At 36.2% G+C, this 13270-nt stretch overlaps 1 protein-coding gene across 1 annotated transcript in view; it reads right to left on the reverse strand.

The window, feature by feature from the left end:
• The window catches only part of LOC109096762 (F-box-like/WD repeat-containing protein TBL1XR1), a 66745-nt gene that overhangs the window by 21902 nt on the left and 31573 nt on the right, over positions 1 to 13270 (reverse strand). The gene's annotated exons all lie outside the window — the stretch shown is intronic.

The following is a 13270-nucleotide window of genomic DNA, read 5'->3' on the forward strand; positions in this document are numbered from 1 at the left end:
AAGATAAGGGCACACCTAAATCTTCAAGAGAGACAAAACAGGTTCCACCACTGTCAGGTAAGACACTGTCAGGTTTGCACCATTTTGACCAACACTGTTTATTGCTTTAACCTACATACAGTGCCTTGCGAAAGTATTCATACCCCTTCCATTTTTTTCAAGTTTTGTTATGTTGCTGCCTTATGTTAAACTGCTTTAAATTATTTTTTTCCCCACATGAATCTACACTCCATACACCATATTGACAAAGCAAAAACAGAATTGTCACAACTTGAAATGAAATGAAATAAAGAAAAAAAAATGAAATAAGTACATTGTATAAGTATTCATACCCGTAGCTAAATATTTTGCTGAGGCACCTTTACAGCCTCATGTCTTTTTAGTTTGATGCGACAAGCTTTGCTCATCAGATTTTGGCAATTATCTGACATCCTTCTACTCATCTCTTCACCTCTCAAGCTGTCAGGTTGGATCGGGGGGGACACACATTTTCAGATCTCTCCAAAATAATTGACTGGGTTCAAGACCAGGCTGTGTCTGGGCCACTCAAGGACATTCACAGAGTTGTCTATAAGCCACTCTTGCTGTGTGCTTAGGGACACTGTCCTGCTGGAAGGTAAACCTTCTGCCCAGTCTGAGGTTCTGAATGCTCTGGACTAGGTTTTCATTAAGATTCTCTCTATATTTTGGTGCACTGAGCTTTTCTTCTACTCTGACGAGTCCCAGGTGCTGAAAAACAGCCCCACAACATGAGGCTGCTACCGGCACACTTTACTTTTGGGATGGTACTGTGCAGGTGACGAGCAGAGCTGGATTCCTTCAAACACGATGCTTGGAATTGAGGTTCATCAGACCAGATAATCTCACAGTCTGGGGGTACTTTAAGCGCTTTTTTGCAGATTCTAAGTGTGTTTTCATGTGTCTTCACTGAAGAGAGGATTAAGTCTTGCCACACCGCCATAAAGCCCAGATCAGTGGAGTGTTGCATTGATGTTTTTCCTTCTGTAGATTTCTCCTATCTCCACATATGATTATGGAGCTCAACTAGAGTGACCATCTGGTTCCTGGTCACCACTCAAACCAAAACCCTTCTCCATCAATTGCTCAGTTTGGCCAGGAGGCCAGCTCTAGGAAGAGTCTTGGTTGTTTCAAACGTCTTCCATTAAGGGTAACAACAGAGACTACATGCTTCTGTGAACCCTCAATGAAGCAGAATGCTTTTCTGAACTCCTTTCCAGATGTGTGGCTTGAAGCAAACTTGTTTCTGAGCTCTACGGGCAGTTATTTTGACCTCAGAGCTTGGTTTTTGCTCTGATATGCATTATTAGCTGTTAGACCTATTATTAAGACGTGTGCCTTTCCAAATCATACCCATTCAATTGAATTTGTCACAGGTTAACTTCACACAATATGAATGTCCCTGAGCTAAATTTCAACTGTCCCAGATAAGGGTATGAATACTTATACAATCGAATCATTTAAGTTTTTTATTTTTAATAAATTTGCAAAGATGTTAAATACCTGTTTTTTTGCTTTACCATTATGGTGTATGGAGTGTGGATTGATGTGGGAAAAAAAAGTTATTTAAAGCAGTTAAACAGAAGGCAGCCACATAAAAAAATAAACAAATTAATTAAGGGGTATGAATACTTTCGCAAGATACTGTACAGTGTTTCCCACAGCCTCACACTCTATTTGTGGCGGCACTCCCCCGCCCCCATATATACATATATACACAAATTCATTTTCTGCCAGCAGGAGGCGCTTTAAGAGCGGGAGAGATACAGGATTCTCCGGTAACGGCTGTAAAGCAGCGCTGAGCTCACAAACGCTGCCTTATCAAGCATTACATGCAAAATGAAATGAAAATTAAATTGAAAATTCTCTAAATACAGTCGGTTTCCTTCTGATATACAGTGATATAAAAACACCCGCATCGGTTTTTGATTTTGAAACGTGCAGTGCTCATGTTTATTCAATGAATTCAAAGCCTTTTGGAAAATCTTTTTGTGGCGGTCAGTTTTGATATTGTGGCGGCCCGCCACAAATAAATCAATGTGTGGGAAACCCTGCTGTACATCATTGGATAGGTTTTCTAACGGGCCAACTGGAAAAACATTGTAAATAAATATATAAATAAATAATGATAAAACGAAAAGCCTTATGGAAAAAGTTTGAGTTTATGTTACAGTTTTATATTACCTTAACTAATTAGCACCAAAAGAGGAACACACACCCAATTTTTGAAAGTACTAACAAAATCTGCCATAACTCAGCTAAATTGAAATGGTATTTATAACCTTGTCGAATGGTTTCTCCTAGAGAAGATACAAATTCTAAACAGACACTTCTTAGTTTCATAATCTCATCATCAAGAAAACTTGCTGTCACATAACCAAAACATGGTGTCTGAAATATGGTCCCAAGTTGAAATCTTGCCCTGCCACATACCAACAACTAAATCAAGCCTAAAAAAAAAAAAATTAATTAAAATAAAATAAAATAAAATAAAATAAAATAAATAAAATAAAATAAAATAAAATAAAATAAAATAAAATAAAATTCATCCAGGGCAGTTTTCCCAGGCGCAGATTAAGTTTATGTCTGGAAATAATTTCTGCATTCGTGAATCACCATCTTGGTCTCACACTGTAATTTTTGAAGGGTGCATGTGTTAGCTTCGACAGCCAAGCAATGAAACACGTATTGACATGGCTGTTAAGTTACACCTACTGGCGGGTTTCAGTAGTCTCTTGTCTACCAAGGTTAGACTTGAACAGAGAAGGGTGGAAACTACTTCCTTCAAGCCGCCTGCTCTCAGTCCATGTCTCGCGGGTCTCTGAGACTTCTTTGTGCTGTTGCACCTGCTGTGTCTATCTGTTTCCCAGAGCAGCGTATGTTCCAGTTAGCTCAGATTATTGGCATGCACTTGCTAAGCGCAGTAACAGGTGTCGTTACAGTGTCAAAACAAACAATGTCTGATCTGAGAGAAAAGGTTCGTTAAAAACCAACATGGGAGCTGAAATCAGTTCGAAATCAATACAATAACATTGCCAATTCATGTGAAAATGAAAATGGGGAAGTGAAAATGTGAAAATGAATGGGGAAACACGTCCAATCCACTGGAAACATTTGCATAACTCATTCTGAATCATGCAATCGCTTAATTAATTTACATTTCAACCAAAAATGTTTTAATGTCTACAGCTTTCTACATTAGGCCAGAACCATTCTCTAGCCAAGCTCAATGTACTGTGTTGTTGTTACAAAATGTGTCAGATTGCATTTAATAGCACAACTCAAGCACGTTGCCACAAGCATTATAACAGACATTAGTGTAAATCAACACTAATACTAATTAGAATTGTACAGTGTACCGTTGCTACAGCAGGGCTCTAGACTAACTTTTCGCACTGGTTGCACTCATGTGCCTAACTTTTTTCGTAGGTGCACCAGCACAAGAGTTAGGTGCACCCAAATTTTAGACCGCATTGCATTTAACACCAAAGTTTTACAAGTTCACTTTATTTATTTATTTATTTTTTTTTTTTTTTTTTAATCGCCGTCCATATAGGCAATATTTACTTGTAAATGATTAACTAACAATCTGGTCAACATAAAGTTCTTTATTTAAAAGCACAATTCTACAGGAAAGGTAACTTACTGAAAATCAAGATAAATTAAATGAAAAGAAAATCTAAATTAAGTGTTTTAAGGGCTTCAAATTGAACATCTCATGGCTCAATGTCTCAACTATCCTCCATTGCAGTCACATGCCCCTTGGATGGCCAACTCCTGTAGTTTGGCCTTCTTGATCTTTGGACTTGGCTAAACCAGCTGGTCACACTCTCTCTAGCATCAAAATCTTCCAGACTTGGCCCCTCTACACTGATTCTCATCAGATCTTCCACTGTGTCTGAATGAAGGGATGCTCTAGTGTCTGATTTGAACAGCTAAACAGTACCTAAACAGCTTATACTACTGTTTCAGCTATTAAAATAGTTCATATTTATATATTTATTTATTTTTATTATATTTCGTTTCCTTTTTTTAATTTAGTTAACCCTCTGAAGTCGGCTAACACGGATATGCGTTTTGAGGCAAATTCTCATGATAAGACCGAAAAGAACTTAAATTACACTTCAGTTTTGATCGTACTGATAAAAGCAATACATCAAACAAATCTGTAAAGGGTCTACTTTTATTTGTATACACACATGATAACAACAAAACTTTGTGCATTTATAAAATAAAGAAAACAAACAGAGTGCGCTGTCTGCAGCCTTGGTCTGCGGTGATCTTTATTTAGAAATGCGTCATTAAAATGAACTGTAACTCAGTGAATACTCAACACAGAGACATAGAGATAGAGAGATAGATCTATAGAAAGCTTGACATGTCTACTTTTAAACTAAGTAAGTGCTACCAAAAACAAATATTCTGTGATAAAGTAATCCACATGAAAACAATGCGATATCCGTCTTTCCCTTTCCCTTCATTATATATAATGCGACCACGCCCATGCGCCGAGCGCACTATTGTTATTATAAGCGTCAACGTGAAGCTCGCGGCGGGCAACCGCCCTTATCAGAGCAAACTAAGCAGCAAGACTGTACTTCACGTTTTTTAAATGTTACTGTTCGCTTCGCGCTGAGAGGAATAAGACATAATTCACCTCAATAAGACCGCTGAGAGGAATAAGACATAATTCACCTCAATAAGACCGCTGAGAGGAATAAGATTTGGATTACCTCAGAAAGAAGAACGAAGCGGCTGACCCAGCAGAGATAAACATGAGTAAGTCTTTTTTATTATTAATCTACTTGTATTAGTTTTCATATAACTTGTCCACATTTTACTGGTTAGACTTTTTCCATACTATAATTCCTGACTAAATGTATAATCAGGTGAAACATTATGAAGTTTCATTTACATCATCTCAATGTTTCACGATGCCAGGTTGTTTTTTTGTTTGTTTGTTTTTTTATGTTCTATAACTTAGACAACTCTGGTGTAAATATTTTTAATGTGTTATACCCCGTCATTGGTGTTTGCAATCGTCTGAGGTTAAAAAAAAAAAAAATGTGTATCAAGTAAGCTGCAAATATCACTGACAATAAATGTGGTAAATGTGTTCTTTTTTTCCTATAAATTACTAATAGTATCAGTGACCATTTAAAAGCTGGGAGTCAGTATATATATATATATATATATATATATTACTATATATAGATATATTATATATAGATATATATATATATAATATATATATATATATATATATATATATATATATATATATATATAAACTTTATTTAGCACACAAGTGATGATAAACACAATAATCATGTTAGAAACTATGCTGTTCTTTCAATTAATAAATTAATAATAATAATAATAATAATAATAATAATAATAATAAATGTTTTTTTGAGTAGCAAATCAGAATAATAGAAAGACTGTGTGACTGGAGTAATGATGCTAATAATTCAGCTTTGAAAGTCAGCTTTGATTGTTCCTAATAAACTGTTTAACTGCACTCGCAAGTGAATCTCAAGTTATTTTCGGGGATAATTAAATATATTCTAAATAAACTACAAACCTAAAAATATATACATTTATTTTGTCCTCACATTCTTTCTTGTAACGCTTCCCTCTCGGTCACATACCTGACTGAAAGGCTCATTATGCAGCTCATTATGTGGGTCTTTGTCTTCTCAGGTATGAATCACACAAATATTCATGATAGTTGACGCCTACTCGCATATGCCCTTTAGAAACAAAAAGTGTCTTAGAAATTTTTAATTCATCTATTGTTTTCTGTGAATGAGTAAACAAGATGATTTTCACATCATTTTGAAGCAAAAATTCTAGGCTACAAGCTCCAGGTTTGACAGTCTTGTGAACAAATGTTCTGTATGTGTTTTATGACCTTATTTCAGTGACTTCAAAATTGTAGTTTTTTACTAACCACGCATAAACGTTTTCTTAAAAACAATCATGTACATACATGCTATTTACATATTATTGTAGCCCAGTTTGTACTGAATTCAGTGTTATTAGACTTTAGCCATGTATCTATTTATAAGCAACTGAAAAAGCACAAAAGTCAGGGGATGTCAAAACATTTCCAGGCCCCCAAAACCCCCTTAGACCTCAGAGGGTTAATTTAGAAAAACATTCGGAGCATTTTTTGTTTGTTAAATATAAGTTTTAGTTTTTTTTTTTTTTTTTTTTTTTTTTTAAAGTAACGACCAAGCAGCCAGCGGCAGACAGTGAGCCTATGTTTGATCAATTTAGCCTTCTTAAATCATCACGACTCGCCTAAAATAAAATCTATAGATATAAAACAGTTCAAGCATATAACAATGTTTAAACGTTAGACCCAGATAAATGTGCGCTATATCCAATAGTTTGTGCGGAGACACTTCAGGACATGGAGATGCCAGCGTGATCACTTGCATTTTTTTTCAGTAGATACGTCGTCATTTTTGCTCATAAAGGTAAGAGTAATACATCATTCGTAAATACAAAGGGTCTACTTTTATTTGTGTGCACTAACAATATCAACAAAACGTTGTGCTTTTATAAAATAAAGAAAACAAACACCATGCACTTTCTGCGTCTCGTCTTTAACAGGAGTACAAAATTAACCTAAACTCAGTGAAAACATGCCTCACAGACATGATAAATTTATCTATAGAAAGCTTTAAATGATTACTTAACGAAAAAAAAAAAAAAATCGAAAACAAAAACTCTTTCATTATAATCATAAGCCGTAAAGATGCACTTCCCTCTAAAGGCACGTCTAATGAGGAGATGGTGAGTCAGGATCAGCAACTTCATCCTTGCGACACAGACTCAGAAAACACTAGTTTATTAGTTAATGATTCAAATATCTCCTTACTATTTCCCCCGTCACATTTATGGTAATTACTTTTGCCAGTGCTTTGCGGCAAGCGTTAGCCTATTGCGCGTATTTGAACACAGAACTGTTCAGCTGCGCTATTGCTGGCGGGACACTAAACACCGTCGAGCTGCTCTTGACGGTCTCATGTTGTTTCCACCAGCGAGGCATTTTTTTTTCATCACTAATTGATGGATGTCTAAAATATAAAAGTAAGGAGAAGTCTAAAAAAAAGTCGGGGTCCGTCGGGCTCGGGCTGAAACTCAGGCCTAAATTCTCTGCTCTAGAACCACATGTAGAACCACAGAGACACACACAGATTCGCGGAGACTTTTTTTTTTTCCTCGAACGGCTGGTCGCACTGGTGCAACCTCTAATTTTTGTAGTCGCACCTTTGAGAAATTAGGTAGCATGTGCGACCAAATTGGTCGCACTCTAGAGCCCTGTACAGAAGTATCGCATAGAGCTGTCGTGATAACCGCAATACTGTAAAATCACAATATTGACAAGCCAACCACAGAGTATGACATACAACAAACACAACCGCAACGTTCATGTTTTTTTCTTCTCTCTCATGAGGTTATGCCTTTGTTTTACACTTAATGCATGTGTATTACATTTTCAATAAATTAATAATCATAACAAGAGTGAAGCTGAAGAGAGTAATACTTTTACACCAACTCGCTCTTTTTTTTACCATTGGGATATGTACAAAGGTTCCGTAGATTTGCACTAAACTGACAGAGAGAGAGAGAGAGAGAGAGAGAGAGAGAGAGAGAGAGAGAGAGAGAGAAGAGGGATCGACTGAGCATGCGCGATTACCTGCATATGTCCTTCTTCAGGGCAAGTTATATATTCATGAAAAAAAGTCAGTTTGCCATCAGATGTCAGAAGATGAAAGCAATATCTTTGTCATAGAATCTTTTCAGAATTTAAGGGGATTTCCCATGACTGGCTTCAGCGCTGTTCAGTGCACTCAATCAATGGCATTGTTCTCTCTGAAGTGAAACATCAGCTTTAGCATTACCAAGGCAAGGAGTTGATCGTCGATTGAGCCTTGTAAAGTGGCGCTCAAAGTTAAATTAATTTCAACACCTTGTTTCAATTATGAATGAAACATATTATTTGACTCACTCGTAAAGACAGTCCCTTGCCTCCACCTCTTGGTGTAACAATGTACCTGAACTAACTGACAGCCTGTGTAAAATGAGCGCAGAATCAAGTCCCTGTACTCATCTCATACTGTTGAAATGTCAACAGCAGTGTTTGAAAGCCACTTTTCCAGTCAGATTCGAGAATCGGAACTTACTATTATATGCATATTAATGAGCATTAATAAATAAATGGTCATAATATTGCGTACTCAAAATTACTGCAAGGAAAATTTCTTCACCACTACAGCCCTAGTATCACAATGTCCAAGTCTCAAAAGACCACATTATTTGAATCCAGTTCTTAAAACGCCATTCACACAAGGTGCGAGACAAACTGTGCAATGAAATAAAACAACGCTGAAATTCAAAGTCATACTCCTTTTAATTTGACAGCATCTTATGAAAGCAAAACCACACACACTGAACCAGCAGAAACATCCATCTGACACATATCCATAATAAGTAAGCAATTACAACTAGCACATGTGAAATATAAAGGTTAAATCAACAGCATGTTAACCTCCTGTGATCAGTGTGGTGGACTTCAGCGAGGTTTGGGTTCATTTGTAATTCTCACATTCGTTACTGAAGATTTGCTATTGAACACATTTTAAGGTAAACTTAAAATTTTATGTTTTGGTTTTACAAAGACTCTCCTTCAGTTTTCAAGTTTTTTCACTTAAATACTTCCAACATTCAAATTATATTTTCAAAATTCAAGTTCTAAAAGACATTTAAATACATTAATACTACCAAACACCATTTTTTTTTAAATCATCAGTTTACAATTTTTATCTGACATTGTTAACATTTTTATTTGACAGCCCTGCTGTGTGCAAGTACAAAAATTAATAACATACATTTAAAACTACACTCTTTTGTATAATAATACTGTAGTGTATTACAAGTAAGGGATAATGTAACCTTTCAGGCTGATACAAGACCCTGTCGGGGTTTATTCTGAGATAACAACTGACTGGATGTACATTATCCCGCTTATTACACAGCTACTTGCCACATAAGTAAATAATTAGACAAAAAATATTGATTTGAGTTGAAATATTTGAACGCAAAGCTTCCGTGAAGACCGCAGTTCAAACTAGACAGACTTTTAAGGAAAACGGTGCAGTCAAACCACTTATTACACAACATTTCACCACAAAAATAATTAAGGCAATAAAAGAATTAAGACAAAACTGTTTTAAAACCTTACCAGTTTGTTAGTTCTCTTATAATCCATTACAGTGTTCAAAACAATCATAGCAAACCGGCAGCAGCTGCGTTTGTATGAAACGAGAGAGAGTCTGTGATACCAGGATAACATAATAAATAATTGTACACCATTTTGAACTGAGTTTTAATTTTTTATTGGCTAAACAAACGCAAAGCTTCTACCAAGAAAAAAACAGTTCAAGCAAGATTACAGCACCAACTTCTGTTACCCGGATGAGCCTGTTATTAGCTTTTACCGGTTGTAATCGTGGGATAACATACCTAGGAATGTCGCGAATGACCAATCAGAATCAAGTATTCCACAGAGCCATGTAATAAGTAGTAATAATATATTGTGTAAACTGTAAATAATTAAAACAACAGAAAAGCCCTTGCAATAATTGACCTCACTTAAGTCCACCACAGTCACCATGGGAGGTTCTCATGCTGATACATCACATTCTATTTTTCACACAATTAATCAAGATGTCATTAAACTTTACCTGGTATATTACTGTGAGACACCAAAAAGATATTGTGACAACAGTTTTCTCTTTCAGGTCAACTATTGTCAGAGTAGATAATGCATTATACTCTCAACAAGTATTGGAGAGAAGATAACAATAGGTTTATCATGCAACTGTAGGATTAACTTGGTAACATCTATGTTGTACTGTTGAATCACCTTTTAGTGGAACAAATTACCATGGCAACTCATATTCTCGGGTTTAGCTCAGGTGAGCAATTATTCTCTTATCCTAAGAGCTTTGGCCTGATAACTTTAATCAATGCACACTATAATAAATACTGTAGATTTTTAGTTTGTTTGTTTGTTTTCTAGTGAAAGGAAACAGTTTGTTGTCTGCGGTACAGTTGTAAGCAGGGGACCTAGATTCATACTGAGAATGTGCTAAAAGAAAACCTCCCTACTTTAGAAAGTCTGCCACTGAAATTGAAACTTCACGTACTTGAACACACAAAACATTTTCAGCAATCTTCATAATGCTACTCTTCTAAAAGGAAACAGATGTCACGGTTTCCTTTCAAAGAGCAGTTAGTCTTACACACTCCTACACACCAAAGTGATAGTTCAGTGGAGAATGGAAGGCTGTTTCTCATCTCTCTCTCGTAAAGATGGAGGCTCCATCAGATGCCTTCCATCCCCCATCCGTCGCAGTAAGGTAATGAGGGGGACGTTCGTTAACAACTGTTGATGCACCTGCTAGATAAGCCAAACACCTTCTCTATTGTTCTGAAGATCTTACATCAGACAGGAAGCAGGCAGATAAAAAAGGCCATAATCATGTGTGCTTTAGATGGAGCTGCAACAGCTCTGGCACAAAGGTTACAGTTTGCATATTCATTACTAAATGGCGGTTGCCTTGACATGATAAATAATCTCAGGAGGTGATAGCATCTATAAATCAAGTACAGGGTTTTATGAGGTGAAAGAAAAACTAGGAAAGGCCAAGAATAAGATGGTTGACTAATCAGAATAGCTGGCAACACTATCTACATTTCTTCTTTTACTTTTTTAGCCAGTTCACATTGTGTGATTCTGATCAGTTTGTATGATATGATCCCAATGATCTTGGTAAAAGTAAAGGAAGAAGATTTGATCAAAGAATAACGATAAAAATCAAAACAATTAAAAGAAAAAATAATATTGTGAAATTTTAAAACAATTTAAAGCAATTGTTTTCTTTTTTTATATATATATTTTAAATTGTAATTTATTCCTGTGATGGCATAGCTTAATTTTCAGCAGCCATCACTCCAGTCTTCAGTGTCACTAGATGGTTCAGAAATCATTCAAATATGCTGATTTGAGACTCAAGAAACATTTAATGTTGAACACAGTTGTGCTGTTTTATTTTTTGTGGAAACATACTTTAATAATTCTTTGATGAATATAAAGTAAAAAAAAAAAAAAATCATATTTGAAACAGAAATCCTTTTCAACATTACATATGTCTTTACTGTCATTTTTGATTATTTAATGCATCCTTGTTAGATAAAATTAATTCCTTTCAAGAAAGAAATAAAGTCTTACTGAACTCTTAAACAGTAATACACATAAGATTTTGGCCAACTAAATAGCATTACATTCTGAAAAATTTAAATGGTATCACACAAACCCAAGCAAGCTTTAATGTTGCCAGTATTAAAGGTGCTGTTCGTAATTTTTTTGACTGCACTAATGCATAAAAATACCATAATATGTTTGTAGATATTTAGGAAACATGCTAAATTCATATACTGTGAAAAACAACGCTACAGACAAGTATTCTACTTTGAAATGTTTTCTGTGTCGCACTGTCTGTTTTTGTTTTGGTCTGTGTGATTCTCCCACTGCCAGTTTATTTGGGTTGCCAAGCATGCCATTTTTTACGGGACACTTCCTGGCCAGGATTTCTATATTTCAGTTTGTTTGCCCTGTTTTTATACTTGCTGAAGGTTATGATCAAAAAGTAGCTTGACCAATAACGTGCAGGCATTGTACCTAATCAACCAATCGTGGCACATGGAGTAGGTGAGATCTACAGAGAATGGTCAAAGCGATGCGTTCGTTCATTCAACATGAAGTGGTGCTGCGCAGAGCTTGCTGTTTGACATTAAAGTATCACGATAGTGATCTGAACGCATAAGGAGCTAGTGCCCTCTATAGCTCTCACGGATTTCATACACCTACCTGCACAGCACAAACAACCAAAACGTGGATATTTTAGGCAATATAGAAATCCTGACCAGGAAGTGTCCCGTAAAAATTGCACGTATGGTCACCCTACAGTTTACCCAATAGTACTTCAACACACTGGGTTGCCAGCTGGTGGAAAATGTTGTCAGTTGTGCTTGTTCCTCTTGCGTGTTATCAATTTGGCAACACATGCTAGCGTTAAGTCTTGGGGTGGGGGGGGGGGGGGGGGTAACAACTCTCTCCAGTATTTTGAATTTGGATTGCAGTACCCATTTCAACCACTAACTCTCAATATTATATACAACACCAGGGTTTCACACAACTCTGGCCATATAGATACACTTTTCTGCCTACAACCCTCTAGTAATCATGAAGACCTTGATTAGTTTGTTCAGGTGTGTTTGATCAGGGTTGGAGCTAAACTGGAGAAATTGCCAGTTCTCATGGAAAATAAATGACATCCGGTTGCTTTGGTGTGGCAAATCACTGTGTCAGTATGAACCTTTTTTTTGCCTGATGGATTGCATATGCCCTTTTCACAGTCAGCTCTCTAAAAGATTGATCTTAAAAAAACAACCCAGACACAGATAAGCCTGACTTTGTTTTCTAAAGCTGGAGCGGTAGCCATGCAGGGTCATTTTTTGCCCAAAGCCAAAACATGGAAATTCAATATTGTTGTACAGCTTAAGTCAAGGAACTGTGGACACAGATTACATGATGGATACAGGCTACACCAAAGCATACTCCTCTGGCTCCAATTCTGCACAGCACCTTCAAAACTCACAACAGATGCGTATCTTTGCTTTGAAAGCACAATAGTTTGGCTTTCATTACATTTCAGATATGTTCGGATAAACTTCAGACACCCACATGATGAATATGTCCAAAAATGAGTATGATAATACGTGAAAGCCTTGCATCTCACTCACTCACCCACACCGCCAGATCATAAGTTGTTTTTTTAGCCCATCATGTTTTAAAAGACCTGTAACAAATACAGGAGTTAAGAGGTTTATTAGGCCTCTATGTTCTTCCATTCTCTACCAGCTTAGAGCCAAACCAATCTCTGCCTCTCTATACTCAGTGTTTCTATGGCAACACTCTCAAGAAAGCCTTACAACAGGGCCTGAAGTGAAAATAGCATTTATCGTGATTCAAAATTATATATAGAATTCAGTGATTTCAAAAGCAACCATAATAAAACAAACTAAATTAATTATTCCACATCTAAAAATTGCTTTAGCAGACATTGATTGAACTTGTTTGAGTCCATCATGCTTTAGTTCTGAATGAAGCTTG

This window comes from Cyprinus carpio, chromosome A11, assembly GCF_018340385.1.
Source record: "Cyprinus carpio isolate SPL01 chromosome A11, ASM1834038v1, whole genome shotgun sequence".
Classification (NCBI taxonomy): domain Eukaryota; kingdom Metazoa; phylum Chordata; class Actinopteri; order Cypriniformes; family Cyprinidae; genus Cyprinus; species Cyprinus carpio.